The sequence below is a fragment of the Numida meleagris genome, chromosome 19 (genome assembly GCF_002078875.1).
Source record: "Numida meleagris isolate 19003 breed g44 Domestic line chromosome 19, NumMel1.0, whole genome shotgun sequence".
Taxonomy (NCBI): domain Eukaryota; kingdom Metazoa; phylum Chordata; class Aves; order Galliformes; family Numididae; genus Numida; species Numida meleagris.
In genome coordinates this window covers 11190413-11214089 of record NC_034427.1, presented here as the reverse complement: position 1 = coordinate 11214089, position 23677 = coordinate 11190413, and the positions used below count along the sequence as shown (strand labels likewise).

General features: G+C 38.8%; 1 long non-coding RNA gene across 2 annotated transcripts; it reads right to left on the bottom strand.

The window, feature by feature from the left end:
• On the bottom strand, window positions 569–23677 carry LOC110407994. 2 transcript variants are annotated; one of them, XR_002444121.1, is made up of 3 exons: window positions 23602–23677; window positions 22777–22866; window positions 569–721 (listed from the first exon to the last, which is right to left on the bottom strand). It is a non-coding gene; the product is annotated as an uncharacterized LOC110407994 (long non-coding RNA). The 2 variants fall into 2 exon arrangements; XR_002444122.1 differs by lacking the exon at window positions 23602–23677 and adding an exon at window positions 22975–23111.

Sequence of the window (23677 nt, the reverse complement as noted above, 5' to 3'; positions counted from 1 at the left end):
TGACTAAACAAGAAATCCTATTGTTTTATTTTCATAAGAGCTCATACTAAATACAGTCTTACTCATACCCTCAAAATAAAACAGGTACTAATGACAAAGGAGAAAAACTTAAAATCAAAATACAGCTACACAGTGACAGTGTCCACAGAGATTGCAAAAGGATCTCTTCTCCAGCTGGTATTACCTCCTCAGAGTTGCACAAGCTCAGTGGCTTCTACATCCTTGAGACAGGTGAACTGGCATGGATCCGTTAGAGTTCACAGAACAGAGAACACGCATTTTTGTTCTTTTTTTGGATGTTTGAGAAAAGCAAACACAGAACACAGGCAGCTATAAGAATGATGCATGTGAGATAAGTCTTTTGAACATGGGAACTTTTCCATCTTCAGTAACCAACTTACATTTTGCTCAATATTATTTAAAACAGAATTTAAACTGTACATCAGTAGCACCATTGGTTTTATTCATATTTTGCAAGAAGGGAAAATAAAACTGTAAATTTCAAGTGCAGGAGAAAAACCATCAGTGCATAGCTTTGTAACTCTGAAAGGTCAGTTCTTGTCTTGCTTTTTCCCCAGCACTCCAAGCTTCTAATTTCTCTGCCATACATGGATCTCAAGTCCCATTTTTATTAGTGCTAAAATAGACTGTTCTCCCACTGTCACACCATCTGTCTCTCTTTCCTTCTGCATGCCAGTATACAGAACATCTAGGAGTTGTTCTGAAAGGAGAAATAAAAGGAAAGAAGAGAACGATATTGTTTTGGTCACACACTCTGTTGGCAGCAGCACGCTTCCAGCAGTGACTGTCTTCACTATTCAGCCTTCGCCAGCCCATGATACACATTTAGTTAAAAAACAAAACAAAATCTTTGCTGGTTTGGAATAAGGAGGAATACGATTTCCTTTCTGCTCTCCCACTGTGTGATGTCAGAGAAGGGCAGCTCCTCCCAGGATCACTGCTGCCTTGCTGACATTTCAGGTTCTGTATCAGAAATTTTTCAGGAAAAATTTTCTGATTCTGAACCAGCCTGAGCCTGAATCAGCAGCAACAAGGCCTGTTTGCAGCACACACCAAGAAGGGGCTTCTCAGAAAGTGACAGAAAACACAATATGGGCTGTTGCTGCCTTTTTAAAACGTACTTTGACTTTAAATCTACAAGCACTTTTTTGGGCTTTTTTTAATAGAGACATCAAATTCCCTTTTCTTCCATATTGTAGCGATCCTCTGCACAAGTAGCACTCTTAGAGGTAGAAAATTCCACCACATAGTACTTTTAAATCTCTATCTTGTCTTGACTAAGTAGCATAAATAGGCCAGAAGTCTGTTATTACAAGAATGTCCTCATGTATAACTTTATACCTGCCTAACACAGAAATAGCAGTATGTATCTATTTTAAAGGAGAGCATACTGAAAAGATCAGTCAGCAGAAAAAGTAACATAGCAAGAATGCATCACTGAGAAATAATTATCAGGCTATCACCCAAGTCTTTTAATGTAGGACTAGAAGAGTGTTGAGCACCCAAAATACTCCTGAAATTGACAGTATACCACCTCTGCCCACTGTATTTAATGCATAGTTGTTGTTTCTCCAGAGAACATTAATAGCTGCTTAGTTCTTGGGTTGGTGAATGAACGCTCCAATACACAACCTCTAACTCTCCTGCTTTACCTACAAGATGTTCAAATGCAATTAAAAAAGGGAGCGAAAGAGGAAGGAAGAATGGATAAAATACCTCTCTCTCTATATATATATGTATGGTTTTGGATCTAAGTTCTGGAAGACATATTTTCCACTTGTTCATGTGTACACCCCAACCAATATAACTCAGTTTCACAGGAGTAAATCCCAGCAATCTACTCAAGTACATGACAACTTGCCATAGCTCAGATCGGGCAAAACAAAGAGGAGCAGTTTTGAGGAGTTTACTGGGAAACATCTATTGATTTCTATCCACTTCCAGAGCAATACTGTTTTTTATTTTGTTTAACCATCCTTGCAACTCCCTGTTGTTTTTTTTCCCCTGTGGGCTGAAAATGAATTTGCGTTGCAGTTATTTGACATTTAAACTTTTAAGACTTTTCCTGTGAAAACAGCACCATCTGTAGGAGAAAACAGACCCAATTTCATTAAAACATTTCTATTTTCAAGCCATTAAGCACACATTCCTAATTCCCCAGAGAATAAATGCACTAATTTTCAAAGTAGGCTCACATTTGCTACTCCATCTTGCTACTCAGCTACCTCCAGTACAGCTCACCAGAGCAGTTACAAACTCCAGGTTCTCTCTCTCTGCAGTGCAGCTGGGCATTTACACAATTCAGAATGGGCCCGACAGCACTCCACTAATGACAACTGTCTGCTTTGATTAAGTCCAGAGCTCACTAGCCTCCAAAAAAAAAAACAAAAAAAAACAAAAAAAACCCACCACCACTTCATTTTCCCAAGGACTTGGATGGTATTCTGTGACAGACACTGCAGTGCCAGATCCTCCGCTGGTTGAACACTCCTGTTCCCAAGGAACTATAGTGACTAGCATCAGCCAAGAATCTGGGTTAGTATTTATCAAAATAAGCAGTTTCCAAACACTAGAAATACTCTAGACTTAATAGTTAAGCACATACATTTTCCTAGCCTTTAAATAATGACAATACATCCAGCATCTCAGTTTACACATTAAGTTCTGTTTGCTGACTTGCTTGGGTCTAGAATAAAAATGTTTCATATTAGATGTGAAAATTAAAAAAGAAAAAAAAAGGAAATGAATAGTGTTCCCAAATTGGTTGGAGGCAGCCTCATCTATCATGCCACACTGAATGTCCTCAGCTACTATCACCTACAAATTCATTTAGATTTGCTAATGGTGGTACATCAGCTGAAAGTCTGTTAGTACCCCACAGAACTGACTTGGAACGTGCTCAGAATACTTGGGAACTACCTGCTTTACCATAACTGTAACTTTTAACGTGTGAAAGTCACTTCTAAATGATCACAACATTTTACCACGGCATATCAGAATATACAAGCAGTTTTAAATTGTAAATCAAGCACATTCTCTAAAGTATAGTCCTTGTGGACATAAATGAAGGAATATTTTCTTACATTTGAAAAGCTGTCTTGCCTCTGACAAAAATATCATGCATGAATTCAACTAAGTAATTTCATTCTATCTGAACTTCCGGAAGAAATAAAAACATTCCATACCTTCCTCTTATCTATTTCAGGCCCTGGCCTGGGGACTTGAGCATCTTACGTCATTAGTGGGATAGTTAATAGAGGCAAGGCTACCTACTGCTCAGTCAGTATTAGAGATAAGGACAGAACAATAACGTGGCTTGGGCATGCTGGGCCTCTCTGTTTCACCACTCTAACTGTTAGACACACTCACAAACCCAAACTCCAGTGAGAAAGATACCATGAGGTGTAACTCGGGTAGCCAACACACTTCTCCCTGAGGATGTTAACTTTAAAGCAGTTGATACATGCATCTGTACAGAGCCACTCTTTTCCACTTCCCAGGATCACTCAACTCTTCTTCCAACAAAATACAGGTGTCCATGAAGAAAAGAAAAAAAATCTGCTATTTTTAAGATGTGTCTATGATTAAAAAAAAAAAAAACTACTTGACCATACAGATTCAATATCAATCTACAATCTACAGCTGAAACCATCATCTAGTTATTTTAAAGAAAGTGACAACATTTCATGCCTGACAGACTTGCACTGCATCACATTTCTGATACTTCCAATCCTCCTGTGCAATGCACACAGGGGAGGTCAGAAAACAATTGTTTTAAAATGCGCTCTAGCAGATTGCCTGCTGGATTTGTTAGCATGCCATAGAAGAAACTTGCCAGAATTATCTGTGTAAAAACAAACTCTTTTCCACATAGAAGTGAAGTATCTGCCAAACAGCCAAAGCTTCATGACTAGTCAGCATGGGACTTTCTTTTATCTTTTCAAAAAAAATAAAATAAAAAACGTCAATTTAAAAACCAAGAATTCATTTCTGGTTCATCATGCAAATAGATAAACAAAGTTACTCTAACCAATTGACGCCCTGCAGACTATTCTGTTAATTAAGCCTCTTTCATAAGTTTGTTAAGAAAACTCTATGCCTCTCTTCACAAATGACTAACAACTTATGCACAGATAACAACACTCCACAGCCATGTACAATAGATGTTTACTATTCTCATCCAATTACCACTAAGAGTTTAAACTTTGAGCAAAACACCATTCACAGTGGATAGCAGCATTCTTAACCTAAGAGGCATTTTGCACACTAAATGAGCATTCACACTCAGTACAATGAATCTCATGGAATCATAGAATGGTTTGGAGGGGACATTTAAGATCACCTAGTTCCAACCCCTAATATAGGCAGGGACACCTCCCGTAGACCAGGATGCTCAAAGCCCCATCCAGCCTGACCTTGAATGCCTCCAAGGAGGGAGCATCCACAAACTTGCTGGGCAATCTGTTCCAGTGTCTCACCAACCTCACAGTAATGAATTTCTTCTTAACATCTAACCTAGATCTCCTCTCTTCCAGTTTAAAGCCATTTCCATTCGTCCTGTCACTACACACCCTCCTAAAAAGCCCCTCCTCAACTTTCCTGTAGCCCCCTTCAGGTTCTGGAAGGCTGCTATAAGGTTCCCCTGGAGCCTTGTTTTCTCCAGGCTGAAGAACACCAACTCTCTCAGCCTGTCCTTATAGGGTAGGCGCTCCAGCCCTGTGATCATCTTCGTGGCCTTCCTCTGGACCCAAACAACTATTTAGCAATAGCGCTAGAGAATATTTTGCAAGGATATGCCAGCAAATTCCATGCAGATTACAAGCTCATTAGCAACATATGATCATGGCTGGAGTTAAGAAGCACTAGTGAGACATATATCTGTTACTTCATGTGTTTATATGGCTTCTGGCTCTCTCATGCAGCAGAGCAAGAACCTTACTTCAACATGACACAAATAACTCATCAGCTCTTCCAGGCATTGTAACGCGATGGAAAGCACGGCAATGACAGCAGAGCAGCAAGGTCCTAGGCTGCAGCAAGTGAGAACTTGCTGAAATACAAAAGTTGTGAGCACAGAGATAACGGAAAGAAGCTGCTTACCTTCAGAAAGCCTCAGGAACACAGGGATCTCCAGAGAGATACCCTCACCTCCACTGTCAACCCTTAGATGAGGTCTGGGAAGGAGTGGATCCTGGCTCCAGTCCTTCTGGTCACTCAGGTGCATTGCATTGCATGCACCTGAGCTCCCCTGGATTGGCTCTGCATTTCCACTACAGGCATCCATACACATGTATGTAAAACTGAGTCAACAAACCAGACTACGCATTCCCAGAGTAAAAGTGACAAACACAAAGGAAGTGTAAGGGAACATATAGGAATGTCTTTAATTTCCAATATGTCACAGAGAGAGCAGTATATAGGGGCAGCAATAATTCGTATACAGCTTGAAATGTTTTATTATTCTCTTAAAAAGTTACAGATGAGAAATTACAATTTGGAGTAGGATAGAGTAAGAACAGAATTTATAATTGTTGCAAAAGAATTATTGGATATCTGAATGCTACGGACAAAAAAAAAAAGGGACAGAGTAAAAAGCATACAGAGACAAAGAAACCAATTCAAGCTTCATCCAGTGTTCACTGAAGTCAGTGAGAGGCTCTGCACTTAACACATGCTGGACTTGAGCCTTTAAGATCCCGTACAACAATGAGGACAAGTTTATATCAGGCTATTGTTAACAATATTTTACAATTATTGTAAGAATTGCTTAGAAGAATCAGCCCCTTCAGTCAAGTTCCCTGACTGTGGGCCAAATTTAGTTCCAACATATGCATCCATTATCTTTCAATACAGCATACATATGCGCTAGAGAATTTGGCAATTTGGCTGCTTGGTGTGAATGATTAAAACATTCAACAAGAGAGGGAGCTGCATAGAGATTTAATAGATTATTAGTTCCATGCTCTCATTCAAAGAGAAGACAAAACAGCATCTCAATTGACTAGAATATACTAGCAATGAAAGCAACTATTCTGTGAGCCATTTGCTTTCTAAAAAGGAGAACAGAACGCCCGTTGCTAAAATCTTCCTACAAAAATGTCACCACTCTGGGACTGAGTCCCACTTATACTCTCATCTTGCCGGGCAGCATCATAAAACCATTCAAATATTCTGTTTAAAATACAACAAAAGTCTGTTGGATATGGAAGTATCTACAGTTTAGATCACACGCTGGTTGAAGTGTTTATACATGTATGGTACCTGATTTCCCAGTAAAAATTTCATATAATTTTAGGAAAGGCTTTAAGCATGTACCATAGCATTTTACTGCTTTTAAACATACAGGCAGCATTTCAATTAGCCTAATAATGGTTTCCTAGGAGAACTGAAGATTCACTTAGAAACACTGCACAGATCAAAAAAGCAAGTCTTCAAGCTAATGTGTGCATGCAAGCATGCTTCTTTCTTCACCAGGTAGTCAGAACGGTATTGTTGTTTGTCCATAGACCTCCCTCTTCTTAATTTAGCCTTGACATTTGACTCATTTCTCTTTTATTCCTTAATGGCAGTTGGGCTGTGACTGAAGGCAGAATTTAAAACCCACCATTGTTCACATGGTTGTTTGGAAAACAGCTGCAACACGGTAGCACAAACTGATAATTCAGCAGACATTCTGCTTGGTGTTGAACTGTTACGTTGGACCAGATAAAATTGCTAATGTCATTTATTTGCTCAGCCTTCAGGTGAGATCTGAAAGGGCATATATGTTATCAAAACACCATCAGCTTATTCCAGTGACACAGCTGTTACATATGATAACAGAAGATGACACCCAGCTGAACACATTAGTTTGGCCATGGAGATTAGGAAGCAATCATATGGTAAAAGGGCTCTTGGAAAAAAATCATCTAACAAGCCAAAAAAGCAAAATAGCTCAATTAGAAGAAGCACATGATGTGTTTACCCCCTAGTCCCAGCTGCTACCTCAGGAAAAGATCATTTTTGTAGATGAAGCCAAGTCTGTAACGCAAAGCCAACCACAACTGTTTTCAGAACAACACCAACTCTGCCCTGGAGAATCAGAAGGGTATGTAAAATTATTCTCTCCCAAATGCTGTTTTCGAAGCTACAGAACAAGAAGGAAGAGGGAGGGGAAGGAAAAAACAAAACAAAACAAAAAAAAAACAGGAAACCTCTAGGATCTGCTTCTTCCAAGATCCCATTGAGGGCTAATCTCACAAGGAAAGTCATCCCATTCCTTCTGAAAGCACCACTTTCTGCAGTTCACGATAAGACTTGATAGGAATCAGCTTGCAGACAGAGAATCCTGAGAAAGGGCCACTGCAGTAGCAGCTGCAAAATCAAGCCTTGAATGAATTGAACTAGAAAAGCTTCAAGACAGCATCTATGCCAGGTGGTGCTGACTTTCAGTGAGATCTGGGCATAAAAATAAAATACATGCTGTTCTCATCGATGAAGCACGGGGAGTCTGCATTTAGCAAAAATTGTAAAATTATTTAAGCAGATCAGGAGACATTAATCACAAGCTGTGATTTGCAGCTATCTGCCATTCCTTCATCTGTCCTTTTCTATTTAGAACATGGAGAGTCTCTCTCTGAGTCTCTGAAGTTGCTTCCCATTCTATGGCATAAAGACAGCAGGTGTTTCTATCTCCTGGGATAACGACCAGACAAGGTAAAATTCACTCTTGTGCAGACAGCCGGGTAAAGGCCCTGCTCCATTTACATGCCCATTCAAGCACTCAGGCTGATATACTGATACAGAAACATTCTGCAAAATATCCACAAACCCCTTCTGAATCTGAAGAACTTCATAAACAAAACAGCGAGATTTTAGAAAATGCGATGTTTAGGATGAGCAACAATTTTCTTTTTTAAAAAAACAAAGTAATGCTTCTGTGTTTACTCAGAATGTCAAGCTTTTCTCAGTAACCATAGTGGCTAGAAACTTAGTTTAGAAGGGACGCTAGAACTACTGTACAGTCACAGCAATTCACGAAATTGAAATTTGAGAAAAATCCCAAGCATACAAAAAAAATCACAAAGACTTCACAGCATGTTGATACCAGCTTGATATCTAAATAGGAAGTGTACAGCTTAGACTTGTCCATAACACAATTTCTAAATAAGTAGGAATCTAGGAGCTGACACAGTTTCATTTCTATAATTTTATATTTGATGTGATAGAATGGTTCCACAGGATATATCCAAATACAACAAAGTTTGTTGTGTCCATTGCTACTGTAAATTCTTTAGAACATGAGCTGGCACGTGTTTTGTGTTCGTCAGGCATCTAGAAGAATAAAATCCTGATCCACAGCTAGGAGGTTGCTGGACATTACAGCAATGTAAGTCAAAGCCAGTTTAAAAATGCTAGAGAAAAAATTTTAGTAGAAAAAGAGCTTACATTTACTCATTGAGAGTACATGTGTAGAGAAGTTCAAAGTTAACAATGACATGGAAAGCTGCACCAGCAAGGCCGATGAAACAGAGAATGAACTGAAAAACCCAACACAGTTTAAGGACTTAATGCAAATTAAAATCAAGAACTTTCAACTTCACTCTATCAATCACCATAAAGCAGATTTCATAAAAGTGAGAATTACGTTGTTTTCTCTTGTGTTCTTTTCATGCTCATCTTTTGCAGCACCCTGAGATCTGAACAAACACTGCCAGACCAGAAAACTTCCAGTTTGCATGGGAGCTTTTCCCCCTAGGTGGAAATTAATGAAACGTGTTTTCTTCTAGTTTGTTTTTCCGTGTAGACTATAGTCAGATGTAGACTTAGCCTCCTCACCAAACTGTCATGAATAGAAACGGAATAAATAGGTCAGGTTTCAAGAGATGTCTCACTTATGGTGATATTTGAGGCTCAGGAATGCAAACTGGCAAGCAAGCTGTTATGGGAAGAACATAGGAAGATCTCTTGGCATATTAAATAAAAGTTTCCCTACCACAATTCTTTTTGCTGTCTTCCTTTGCTTCAGCCGCTGCTAAGGAAATACACTGAATTATAATAATTACAGCATTACAGTGTCATTAAACTTCCAATGAGATGACAAACTCAGAATAAAAAGACTTCTCCAAATCCTGCTGAGCTTTGTGCAAACATGAGGCCCAGGTATGCGAACTTCAAGGCCTTATGGTTTTGTGCTGAGTCTGTAAAATTTGTGTACACATGCCCTTGGTGCAGAACCAGATGAAAACTAAACTTCTCCGCTTGAATTTTACTGTATGCCTGCATTAGCTGAAATCCCCAGTTGACAGGAAAACTTACTGGATGAGAAGTGAAGCAAAAGGAATGAATTTACATGTCAGAAACTGAAGGGCAACGTTTGCACAAGCTCCTCTGAAGCCCAAAATCCCAGTGTCACACAGCAATAGTCAGGCTGTGCTGAGAAACACAAAATATTAAGGACGCTATTACAAAGCTGATACATTTCATCTTAGGAATAGGCCTCCTACTGTTTATATTTTATCTGTGAAAAGGAAGAACACACATCACAGATGTTGGGATTTCTGCTGCTCTGGTTTGGCTTGGAAAGGCACAATACAAGCTGATAGATGAGCACCCTGAGAGTGACTGTCCCACAGAGACACGTTTTCATTTTTCAAGATCTATCACTTCATGGTATTGCATCTTGTAGCGTAACAATGTCATGTGTCTGAATAACAAATCACTGATTTCCTGCTGAACATGTAAAGAAATAATAAACATACTTTGCTTTCCTTTTTCTTTTGTACGTATTCTTCTGAGTGGAAATTATATGACAGTGTCTGAAGTCAAAGGACTGAGAAACAAGGCCACTTTGCCAGCATCCAAATTACCAAGGATGCAAATGTTTCATTTGTCTCTGTTCAAAACAAGGCGGGCTGTTTTATTTTTTAATGCCAGCATAAACCTATTTCCCTGCAGCTCTCTCAACAAGGCTCACCAGATGCAGGCATGCTCTACTTACAAAACTGTCTTCTGATATTTAATATTAATGCATCTGCAGACTGCTTTTACTGGAGCAATTAGAAAAGAAGCGATAAAAAACTCTGAAGTTACAGCAAAAGGAGGCTTAGAGTACAAGTAAATGTAATCTTGTGAAATGAGCTGACGTAAATGTAAACTGAATCTCCAGAATATCAACATTGGTCCTATAAGCAAAGTACAAGCACATCTGTGCCAGAGAACTGGAAAATTCAGAAGTTACCAATACTGACCCTCGCCAGTACATCCAGGCAAGGCAGAGTTCACAGGGTGTGCCAACAGATCACGTGCTCTCAGCACTATTTCTCAGCAGTATTTCTAGGTGCAGAGCTGCACAAAATCAGGTCAACCATCTCTGAAAACTAAATGACATCTTGCTTCGGATCCATTACTTATGAATATTTAATTTGTGATTCATCTTTTACTCTTGGTTATCATCTCCTTGACAGTAGTGGACAATTTCCTGCTTTTCTGTATTTATAAAGAAACAACACAACAACAAAAATAGAAAACAAAAACCAATGATGTCTCACTTAAACTGGCTTCCAAATTTTACAGTTAAAGAGGAGAGAGCAAAGGTCTTCAGTGCCCAACAAATCTTGCAAGATAAAACAATTAGCATAATTCCAATATGTCACATTCTTCCTTCAGTTCAGAATACCCCTGTAAGCCATCACTTACTCCCTATAGAATTACACCCAAAAAACCTACTTCAAAGTCAAGCCAAACCTCTAACCTCTGCTCTCCTTTCTGCTCTCCTTCCAAGCCTGCCTCCAACAGGTCACCTGCCTAAAATGTATGAAGTCATTCTTTCAGTTTGCCATTTGTTGTTTTGTTTTTCCACAGCTTTTTTATTTGTTTATGTAGGGACCACAGAATCACCTGATTCATGCCCAGAAAAAAATTACCCAGGAAGCTCCCTACTGTGCATAATAAAAACAAGTCATGGAGATATAAGCAACCTACAGACATAGACGTGACCAGGTGTCTTTAAATTTTATTTTATTTTATTTTTTTACACCAACCACTGCTTTAAAGATTCACCAGTCTTCACCATCTAATACCACACAGTTTATTAGCGTACTGCTACTATTACTGTGCCAAAATATCAACTTATATTTCAAAATAATAATTAAAAAGAGACACTCATTGCAAAGAACATTTTTAGAAAAAAACACCTTATCAGGCAGAGCGCATAACAGTCAAGAATTTGCCACTTACACCATCAGCTATGATATTTCTCCAGTCGTCTGACCTTCATTAAAAATATTTCTACCCAGTCAAGTGATTAAAGCGATGAAAGGTCATTTAGCACTTTCTGTTCCTTAAAGGCACTCAGTCACACTTGGTGCTGCACAGAGTATTTGTCTTCTCTCAGAGAGTTTAGTGCTACAGAGATGGCAGCCAACACTGTCATTATGAACGAGTTGTTCATTTATCTTACTTCAATTATACTTTATCACTAAAGCCTCTGTTAGCTGATTCTTCTGTTTGTTCATTACAGTAAAAGACAAATCTTATTCAAATTAGTGGTGAAAGACTTCATAGCTTGGGTCAGTCTGACCCGCATGTTTCTCCTCTAGCATCTCACATGAGCTGGCATAGCAGCTTCTCCAGTCAGTGTCTGTGATTTGATATGCCTTTACAAATATTGATATCTTGCATTGGTGTCATTCCTTTTCTTTCAGGATTAAAATGAGAAATTGCTGTCTGATAGACTAAGTTAAGATTAATTCTATCATAAATTTGAAACTGAAAAAAAAGAAAATTCATCTAGAACTATTTTTCCTTTCTGACATTTCCTGTTCGAGCAATTTTTATTCCCTTTTACATTTTAATTCTTGGATCAAAATTACTTTACAGTTGATTTAAGCTATTTAAAAAAAAACAAACATGTGGACTATATATGGGGCATAATCTAATTCACTTTAAGCTTGGTCGTGCCAAGTCATCATTCTAATAGGTTTGTTAAATAACTGATGGTTTATAAAATTGAACTAACCTTTTCTTTTTCCGTACAAACTGTTCTATTCCCTGGAAAAAAATAATAAACAGATTACTAAAAAAATCTAAATCCACGCTTGAGTACAATCAGTTTCTCAACAACAACCACCACCACCATATGCAGACATACACTGATAATCACAGAAGTGCAGGACCACAGAATCACAAGGGCTGGAAGGGAACTCTTGAGGTCATCCAGTCCAAGCCCTGCTAAAGCAGGTTCACAGTCTCTCAGAAGTCTCCTACAATTTGCACAAGTGGAGACAGGAAACTGGAAGGGAAAAAAACGTGCAAAGAAATTTGGCTGTCAAAACCAACAATCCGTACGATGGGCAGTACTGAAATAGCCTCAGGATGTTTTGGATTTCTGGTACTTTCAATATTAACTTCCATTTAGTTTCTAGAAGTTAATGGCACTGAGGATAACATCTTGCAAGTGTTCACTTATCATGTTTTAAGTTGGAGTTATTAGGCAGTGTTCAATGCAATTTTTAACTCAGTCTGTTTCTGGAATACCTAGACATTCACATGAAGAATAAGAGAAAAGACTGCCCAGCAACACGACGCATGTTAGCTCCTTAGTATCATACTGGAAACATTATGATAGGAGATCAAACCGCCCGGTGCCTACAATAACATCAATGTTCAGTAACCAGCACTGCAACTGTGAGAGCAGCCAGAGGGGTTTCAGCCAGCTTGGTATGGAATGGACATCAAGTGAGAATTACTTTAAAGGAAAACACAAATTTCATCACACACGTCAAAGGCACAAATTTCATCTCTGTCTCTGTGACCAAAGAAAGAAAAATAAAAACCAAATTATGCTACTTCACTGTCCAAATGAAAAACAATGAAAGATGGAAATAAAAGCTCATAAAAAAATCCTGAATGTGCAACACGGCTGTTTTTCAGAATCTGTTGGAGAAGTGAAGCGTACGTGTCCTCCAAAAGGCGTGTGTGGGCTTTTTGTTTTTGAAACGGATGGCATGAGCGGATATCTTCTCACACATGATGTAGGAGCTTTGGAATGACCTGGTTTATAAAATGGCTTGAATCCCAAAGAGCATATGATTTTCATTGCTGCATTTCAAAGGCATCTCCCTTAGCACAGATTTCACCTTAAAGAATGTTTTGTAAGATGATTAAAAAAAATCCTGAGACTTTTTTAAAGAAGAAAAATAACAACCAGAAAACTTGACAGAAAAACCAGGAAGGAAAGAACTTATTACACAGTGAGAATAGTGAGTGTTGTGTTTGATTTTGTTTGCTTTAGGTATTTTACGTATTCTTGCCAATATTTTCTACTTATTGGTTGACTTGAGCTGCAACATTAAAAACTTTGGGAATAGAGAGCAGTGCAGAAGAAATGATACCTAACTGCTGCTGAAACCCTGTGTGCCACATCCCACAAGCATGAGGAATCTCATCCAGATGAAGTACTGTCACCAAGCCAATGACAAAAAAGAGCCACATCGCTCTTTCAAATGAAATTTGGTTGCAATAGCAGCAGAGAAGAGCAGAGTGTCAAGTCATACTTCTGTTTTGCTAATTTAAAGAAAATTTAAAGAATGCTTCATCATTTCAGCTAGAACCCATATGTCTCTCCTGCCAAAGGATATCAGTAACATGTTTTCTTCTGAAGAAAGAACACAATGAACTGATTAATCAAACCTTAAAACTGTGAAGCCATTTGTTAAAATACTAGAGGGTATTAAAACAAACAGTTCCAGTGATGTTTGCTATGGTTAATGCAGTGATATTTTCAATGTCCTGTGCTTGCAGAAAATTGGCACTCTCTTCTTTCCAGGACTCCAGTGCTTCTAGTTTCTCAGCACTCTTCCCTGAATCACAAAAAAAATGAAGAGACCCATTCTATTTCTGTCTGCAAGAATCAGACCAAGACTATTGAAATACATATGTTTGATACTGCAATGTCTCAAGTCTTTTTTTTTTCTTTTTTACAACCATGCAAAAGCACCATGAAACCCTCCCATTAATTATTTGATGATAGATAGCAAAAGTAGGTCTAATCACACCTAACTTCAACCAGAAGTGACAAATCTTTTTGAAACTGGTTGTCTAAGTTCTCATTATCAAATGAAACAGTCACATCCAAAGGGTGGCAGATCCTATGATGTCTGATACTCTAGACTAGATGACTCTGGGAAGATGGAAGGAAGCAAATTGTTAGAGAACAATTCTTCCTTTTACCTAGGAAAAAAATGGTACAACATTCAAAATCATTTGATTTGATTTGCAGGCTAAACTGCAATGCTAACAACAGCCTTCAGGACATCTCAGCCAGATGGGAAAGATACCCACTACCATTTAACGTGAAATTTCCTGAATCAACATAATCCTCTCATTAAAATGGATCGACTACGCTACATCTAACTAGACCTGTAATACTGTACTCCTATTGCTGTGCAAAAGTCTCTGGAGAATCCAGAATAGTTCCACGTAAGACTCAAGACGTGGTATTTAAAAATATACACAGACCACAGAGGTGCCAATCTCTAAACACAGCTGAAGTCACAATGCCCCTCCCTACTCCCTTAGCGCGCGGTCCATGAAAAGCAATGCGGAGTTTCCTTCCCTTTGTAATAAATGCAGGTATGTAAGGATCAGAAAATTCTAAGTTCAAGTGTTCAATCCTTGCTCATGATGAAATAGGTTCTCTTTTTACTGAGGACTACACGGTCTCTGCTATGACGTGCTCTTTACAGTGTGAATACCGAGAAAGACACAATGAAGTGTCTCCTGCTAGCAGATTTTTTAAAAGATTATTTTTCCCAACTATAAGAGAATTTCATTCAGTTCTTATGAATGTCAGTCACTTCACTGACTTCTGCGGTCTTCAAATGAAGGCACAAACATTGCTGAATCATTCAATTTTTGTCAAAAGAAAGCCCTATATATATGTATGTAGAATAAATGGCATAAGAATTGCAACCCAGTTAAATCCTTCATAGATTAATTATTAATTATTCTCAGTTTAGGCAAAAAATATTTGTATGTTACATTCATAAATCCACGAACAAAATAACTGCTATGAAAAATGTACAGAAAAGATAAATCAGATATTTGTTTTTGACAGTTCTTCACTTTCTTAATCTCAACTTTTCCGAACTTTTTAAAAATTGTCAAATATGTCTTTAGACAGGAAAATTTTCCTTATTACCTTTCATATTGTCAATACGCTGCCTGAGAATTCAGAAGTCTTATTACAGTTCACCAGAATTGCTTGATGAATGGTTTCAATAAGGCCAAATCTTCTGACTTTACTGCCCTAGAAACCAGAATGTCATTTCTCAATTTCATCTAAAGCTGTTAGTGAAAGCCATTGTCATTTCAGCAAGTACTGTCTCTGCAAGAAGTGCAATGTCAGTGCTCAAAATTTCAGCCTTAGAAAGAAGCAAGTTACCTACTTCTAACTGGGGCTAGACAAGACATAGAAAGTTGCCTTTGGGTTTGATTTACTGTGGTTTGCAGATGCATAAACCATATGGTAGGATAATGCAACTTTATATTATTGCATCTTTCATTCAAGCCAAACACAACTGAATTCAAAAGGCTTTTGTCCTGTTTTGCACATTTGTCTAAAAACAGTGATTGATATTTTGAGGTACCTTGTCACTGTCAGTGCTCACAGCATTAAACACCTGGAATATCTGGAACAGGCACAGACAGCTCAACAGATTATTACTTTCCTGTGATAGAATAGTGGTGACTACATTTCACCCCAACATTTTTACTTAGAAACAGAATGAGAACCCCTTCCATATCCTATAGAATCCTAGAGTATCCTGAAATCAAAGGGATCCACAAGGATAACAGCATCCAATCCCTGGCTCCTCACAGGACCACCCCAAATCCAACCCTGTCTGAGAGCCTTGTCCAAATACTCCTTGAAATCCGGCAGCTCAAGGCAGTGACCACTGCCCTGGGGAGCCTGTTCCTGGGCCTAAGCACCCTCTGGGGAAGAACCTTTTCCTAGCACTCAGCCTGACCCTCCCCTGACACAGCTCCGTGCCAGTTCCCTCGGCTCAAGTGCCTGGCCCTCTGCCATGAGGCCTCCTCTCAGCTGCTCCTTGTCACCTAGACACATCACCATCTTTGTTGTCTTCCTCTGGACACATCCTGGCAAGAGCTGGTCTGTAGCACTAGTGTAATCATCTGGACAGCTTACTAAGTGCTATCTGAACACTGTGACTGATCAGGCCCTTGGACAATACTTTCCTTGGAAGAGAGAAGTTCTCACTGAGATGTCTGCAGGAACAGCACAGCAAACTTGCAATTTTAGTCAGCTCCTACATACAACGGAAGTATTTAATCCATAGTCTCCAGAATTTTTACACAGGTAGCCACACCTTTCATTTCAGCAGTCTGTGCAAGTGTTAAGAAATACACCCTAAAATAAAGAAATTCAAATTAGGGCCCTTGTTAAAGTGTTAAGGCAGTTATGCATCTGCATTCCTGCTTGAATGAACAGTACAAGTGATTAAACGAGATTGCTAATGTGAAGTTATACGTTTGCAAAAACTAACAGAAACCAAAGCAAAATTAGATACGAAGCACAACGCTAAGTCATGGTCATTTAAATTACAAAGGACAAAACACTGCTTGTTATTGGTCTCCTCTGAAAGCTGTTTACTTATTTAGAGCAAGTAATTAACCAAACTGATATCACAGATAAGGGTGCCTGAGTGGAATTTCCGTTTCCACACCACACACACACAAAATTCATCAAAGTGAGAGGTTTAAACGCCTAGCGGAGTGAAGACAGAAGATATTAAACTTTTCAAAACCTCATTTCTCTGCCCTTTTCCTCACCCCAGTCTCCTATCACTTTTTTTTTCTTAAAAGACATTATGTGTTAGGAGAGCAAAGCAGCCTGGGGAGGTGATATTTTACCATCGTCTGTGTGTGCTATTAATGCAGTTAAAAAATCCTCAGACTGGAAAAATCAGACAGATGCATCTTCCAGGTTCACATGTGCCAACTCCATCTGTTAAATCATTAAAACACAAGCTTGGCAGATTCTGGAGAAAAACACATTTGCTTTCACTACGAAGAGGAAGAGTAAACTTTCTTTCTGTTCTTGTAATTCCTCCTCCTCCACAATTACTTTAATGTGAAATCCTACATGAGTGGGTTCTATTTAACTTGTTACTGAAAATAAAGCTGCTTTCCTTTATTTGGGGTACACGCATGTTAAATTGCATCTCATAACCTGGGTTACTCAAAGATCTATCAAACCAAAGCTTACAGTTACAAGAAGATGCTTCATCATTTACCTTTCCGTCACTTTTGTCTTGTCACAGCACCTACACAGGCATTCATTACCCTTACAGAAAAGAACCCATTTGGGTTATGTTTCAGGTACAGTTTACGTAAGGAGCAGGAAATCTGATCAAAGAAAGTTGCCAAACCTTGAATAAAATTACTGGTAACAATAAAGACGTCTACAAATTTGTAAAGAAAAACATTATTTAGAGTTTAAAAAGCAGCAAAATCCTAACCTAAATTCAGTACCACAATCCTGGTTTTTCCCCCCCACTATCAATACTAAATTGATTTATGCATTATTTTTTCTACCACAGTCACTGCACAATCATTCTTCACTATGGCAACATTACTTATAGAGCATATGTCTAAATATTGAGTCTTCTGAATGCAACTAAGTATGTCTAGGATCACTGGATTTCATAAGGATGACAGTGTAAATATTTTAAATCCCATGACCTCCCACAGCTACTAAAAAAACCAAACAACCCAGACTGCTGCAGAATGCATTCCTTTTCCTTTGTATTCTGTTGAGGAACTGAATTCATTCTCCACGCAGGGACTTAATCTAAGAGCCTTCCAGACGTTGATATCAATAATATTTTTTTAAAAGATTATCATCTTTTCAATGATGGTCACTAAATTATACTTAATAGATTTTACATCTGACTAAGATGTACAAATCTTACCAGGGATGCAGTTAAAAAATTATATAAACAAAAGATCAAAAGCAGCGTAACCAACAGAAGCAAATTTATCCACTGCCATAATTTCATGAGCCCAAAGCGAGTGATACTTAGCTTTAATATCATTAACACACATTGCAATCAATTGTCTATGAAAGTAGGGAAATTACTGTATTCTTTGTTCTTTAAAAATCACAGAAGAATTTTTTACTTTTGTGTCTAGAACGAGTTTCTATTAATATTTAAATGCATGTCAAAATTTTACATTTACAACTTCCATCAATAAAAAATGCATTAGTAGCTTAAAAAATTTAGTGGCAGTGTTATGTGAATTATCTTTAAATTTGAATTGGATTCTTGTTCATTTTTAACTTTAAATGAAAGATATTCTATTTAAACGCAGCGGTTGCACTCAGAAACGCTACGAGATGTTCTTGTTTGCTTACAGTTCTGCAACCAGTTTACATCAGCATATTAACAGTTGCTTCTCCTCTCGTGTTCTTAACAGCAGAGAAGAGAAAGGAGCAGCTATTTCACAAGCTATCTGCTTATGCAAAATAAATACTGCTGCATAAAGGAGATTCCATTGCACTGCCTTAAGTTTCATCAAGTCGTTCTCCTTCCTATGCAGTGTTCTGCATCGAGGCTCATAGAACAGGTCTCGGCCTTGAAACTGTGATCTTAATGTCTTCTAAACTGCAATGCTTATCAGTGCCACCAGACTCCACGAAATGGCTGTGGGAGCAGAGCCCTTTCCCAAGGAAGGGGTTGGAACACTGCGATGGCCAAAACTGCTACATTTACTTCTGACTCCGCAACAGATCAACTGCACTCCCAACTCTCCACCACCACCATCCTCCCAACTCCGCACCCCTTCCCCCTCAAATAAAAACCAACTGGTGACACATTATGCACTCCACTGTCAAAAATAAGAACTATTCTCGTATTTGTACGGTCCCAGAGGGGCTTTGATAACCTGGGGAAACAGCAGAACCATTACGATGAGCCACCGCCCCCCAAAAATATTTCAGAATACACAAGAACGGAGTACAGCGTGAGCGCATGAAGCAGAAAAACAGAACACTGGCATACTGCAGAACACCAAGTCCATTACAAATGCTTCCAACACCAACAAAAATTATCCTAAATATACACTTTCTTCCAAGCAAGTATTCTAATGCACGTGCTCAGAAAAAGAGCAGTAAAACGCGTCTAGTAGAGACAACTTCACCACGTTAGAGCTGCAAATAGAGAATTCTGAACTAAAAACAAACTAAAAACATCGCCTACAGTCATCCTCAAGGGAAACAGAATTGCACGGGACTAACAAAATTGTCACTTGTTTGCAGAATTTACAGAAGGCTCAGGAAAGTTTTACACAGAAACAATGTGCTACTTATTCATCCGAGCAGTGATATTTTACACAGCATTCTGGGATCAAAATGTAATTTCAACAATAATATATTTTCCAATGTTCTCCAAGGAAAAATTGCTGGTTTCTTCTCTCTAAAAGGATTTAAATGGAGTAACATCTGTGTTGAGATTATTGTGAATATGTTAAACTGACAGTATGTCTCTAAGGGGCACTGCTCATTAATGTACTGTGCATAAAATTAAAACTTGAAATATATTTTTCTATCCATTTTGAATCATTTAAGCAATTCTCATGCAAAGAAACTATTGTGCCACAATAATATATTTGCGGAGTTGAATATGAAAGCTATTAAAATGTCCCAGACCCCCTGCCTTCCACGCAAAAAGAAAAAAGGCAACTCTTCTGATTTGAAACATGCACTCTGTTGAGAGAAAAAGTACTTTCAAAGACCGTGAAGTGTTTGATTTCAGTTTATACAATGCAACAAAATTCAAACTTATGTCTTCTTTGCTTCATCTTTAATTTCCGTTACGTTGAGGTATTCCAGCACACACCTGGGGAGAATTCCAGCAGGTGCTGCACACCGGCATTTACAAGAACAGTTTACACAAGAAGGGTAGAAGTGGTGGTCGTATTCTCTGATCTTTTAAACCAGGCAGCATAGTGCAACTCCTCTGCAACTGGAGCTGTGGAGCAGTGCTCAGAGATAACGCCTCCAAACAAAGAATTTCAATGCTGAAAAGTCCCACAATTTGACAATGAAAAAGCCTTCCATGGCACTGGAAGAAATAACTTTCTTTGGGGAGCACATATACCAAACTCCACCAGCTACAGCACAAATGTACATGTATCCATCCAGGATAAGGGAAGGAGGCATCGCATGCAGACCTGCAGTTTGAGCCAAAAGCAATGGAACTTCTCAAAACCAAATATAACTCCAGGAATTACTGACAAGCATCTAAGTTCAGTTAAGATTGCTCATACCTCTCAAGTACAGAAATCTGCAAAAACTGCTGCTGTGACATTTTATGGAGAGAAAACATTTTTAAATTGGGATAATAGAAACGCCGGACACCGTTCAAAAAGCCACAGGATAATTACAGCCACCATAAGATCATGACCATTCTAAATTCGGCGACAAAACACAATCATTCTAAGCCACGGATTCCTCTAATAAATGGTAATCCAGGAACTCTAATTAACATATTCCTTGATGTGATACGTTCTTTTCTGTTGTGTTTTTAATTATTGTTTCATTGCTGTTTGGGGCTTTTTTTGTTTGACTGGTTTTGTTTTGTTTTTGGATGAAGGCAGATCCGTGGTCTCAACAGGACTTAGTTTACTTAAAAGAAATCGCAGCGATCCTAACAAAGCAGTCTACCACTCAAGCAGCCTACATCGGAGGTATTACTCAGAAACACTGTGAAAATAGCTAGAGTCTTTGCTAATCTATTCTATTAGGCTTCCACACTCAGCGTTGTAAAAAGCAACACGAGGCACCAAGCACAGAACTACCAGTACTAATCAACGTTTTTGGTAAATGTTTTCAATGCAAGAGCCTAAGTATAGATTTATACATGGATTTATTTACACCTCAGCACCCACCTCCATTTTCAGAGGCTTCTCCTCAGAGGAGGAGTGGTGACAGCTAGCACGTACCTGAAGGAAAACAAGGCCTTTCAAGTTTTTAGATGCAAGGACAGCAGTGCTTATAGTGAGAAGTGCAGCCCTTCAGAAAGAAAGCCACAGAGCATGGACTGGCATACAGCACTGTTTGTTTCCTTAGGAATATTAGCACTGTCCTCTCCCTTGCTGCTTTATCTCCCATCTGTGTAGACTATTCGCACTTTCCACCCAAGCAGCCTAGTCAGAACACCGACAGCTGCCCCTATGGAACTGCCAGATGTTCAGCAGCAGTCATATCACATCAGGAGTGCTTGGGACTTACTGGTCACGTACAAGTTAGTGGCACAGCCCTGAGACAATTCCTCAAATCACTAACATGCATTTTTCATTGCACAGGTTACCATATTGCACTGTCTGAATTTCCCAGACAGAAAACAGCAGTTGTAAACTTCTACTCCAGCAGGACATGATGAGACAGAAGCTGCAGAGCCCCCTATGCCACAGCTGTCCCATGCAGAGAATCACAGCAGTAATGCCCACCCCTTCCTAACAAACGTTTCTGTTGCACTACAACTTTGCAGTTGCTAGTTCATTTCAAAAGCATTCAGAAAGCAAGTACCCTGCCCAAAGCCTCGTTTAGTGACAAGTACTTCTCAACTCGTAAGCTTTCAGATCACAAAGAGGAAAGAAAGTCATACTTTATCCCTTGTATTGTTGCTTTCGTGGTGAGAGTTACTGCAATTTATGACAAAGTACGCTGTTAAAGTAGCACGGGAGAAGGACAGGGTTGGAAGAATCTCTAAGCACTTTTATGTCACTGCACACTGAGTCTACCAAAAGCTGAGCCAGTCATTGCTAAGACCTCCTCAAAGGCAAACCAAGCAGATTTGTTTCTCAGGCACTGTCCTGCTACCCACGTTACGTGCTGCTGATCCCCAAGCCCCCTCTGCCTACACTTACCTTGCATGTACATAGAGGAGTAAAATAGTAAACTAGCACTAGCTTTTTTACATCATCCCGTGCCTCTCAGAGAAGATTCTCAGCGTACTTTTTCCTGGTAACTTTCCAATGTGAACAATGCAGAGCTCTTATTAAAGAGATCAAGGATTTAGATCTAATTACAGTTCTGTACTGAACACTGTAAAATAGCCATTTATGTTTATAGCCTGTGTAGTAGAAAATATAAAAACACTCAAAATACCCTTTACAACAACAAAAAATAAACTGCTTCTTTTGTTTTCCTCCCTGAGTCTGATGAAAAGCAGAGGATTCTTATCTCTAATGGCAAGAATATCAAACACAGTAAAAACTGTGTGGTTGATAACGTAATGCTGGAATTAGGCCCATGAGCTAGGTCTGGCCTTGTAACTGGAACTGAAAGTTACATAAGAGCTTGTTTAGAGTACTGTCAAACATAAAGTACTCCATACCTGCATCTTTAGAATCTGAGCACAAGAATGATCTAGAATCACTCTCAGCTCATTCAGTGGAAGTTGAGGAGCTCATAAACAACACTTGCAAAACCCTTCTTAGAGCCTGAAAGAGAACAGGTTTGCTCCTTCCAAGCAGCTTCAAAGATTAGCAGAGCGATTGTATGCTAATTTGGACATTTCTCCGTGAATAACCAATATTTAAAAGCCTTAACATTTTCACATCAGTACAGACATATGAAATTCCCAGAAAAACTTAACTCCTTTTGAAGACCAATAACGACGTAAGCAAAGCCACCATTGCTTTATACAAAGTCTTGCGTGAAAATCCAGGTGTAAGAGGTCCACCTACCCTTGGTTGTTCATCTCGGCTCAGGCATCACCCTCTCCTGTCTCCGTTCTGTTTGTTGTTTTGATTGCAGAAGCACAACTGTTTGCGGAGCTGTTTTGTGAAACAGAGTAGATCAATGATCTGATTTTCCCTTATTGCTGAGTCTATTTAAGTCGCTTTGGTTCTCTAATCTATTTCAGAGAGCAGTACCACCTCTACCTGTACCAACACAAACATTCCAAGGCTATAGTGCTGTGAACACTCAGACCTAGCAGTAACACCCAGCCCATCCCCCCAAGCCCTCCTTCATGGCCTCATGCTGCTGGCGGCATTTGTAGAACCACACAGAAGAGCGTGGAGCCAATCACCTTGTTTCCTTGTTAGACTGGATCATATTTAAGCACGCATCTTAAACATGTATCTACCTAGTATTTACTTCAACATCTGTCACATACTGACAAATGCTGCTGTACATAACTACAAGACGTAGCCTTTCTGTAAATGACCTTTGAATCTCAAAGGATATGTGACCTTAAAACTTTTTGTACAGCTAACAGTTCATTAAAATCCTATCTCATTATGCATCTCCATACTGCAAGTTTTCTAATATTGTCCTGTGCTCAGAAGAACCTAATAATATCTAAAGGAAATGGCTCACCTCCTTGCATCCCCTTGTCTGACAAATTATCGGTTAAGTACCAAAAAAGAAACGCTGAACATTATTATGTTCTATTTTCACTAAATCAGTAAAAAGTTTCGTTCTCTCCTGACAAATGAGATTAAACCCTGACACATATTAATATATATATATATGAATTTGATTGCTTTCATTAACAAATTACTTACTCTCACAGAAAACATCCAGACTGTAATAAGAGGGCTCCTGAGACAACTGTGACTAAGCAGCAGGGGTTAATTAAAT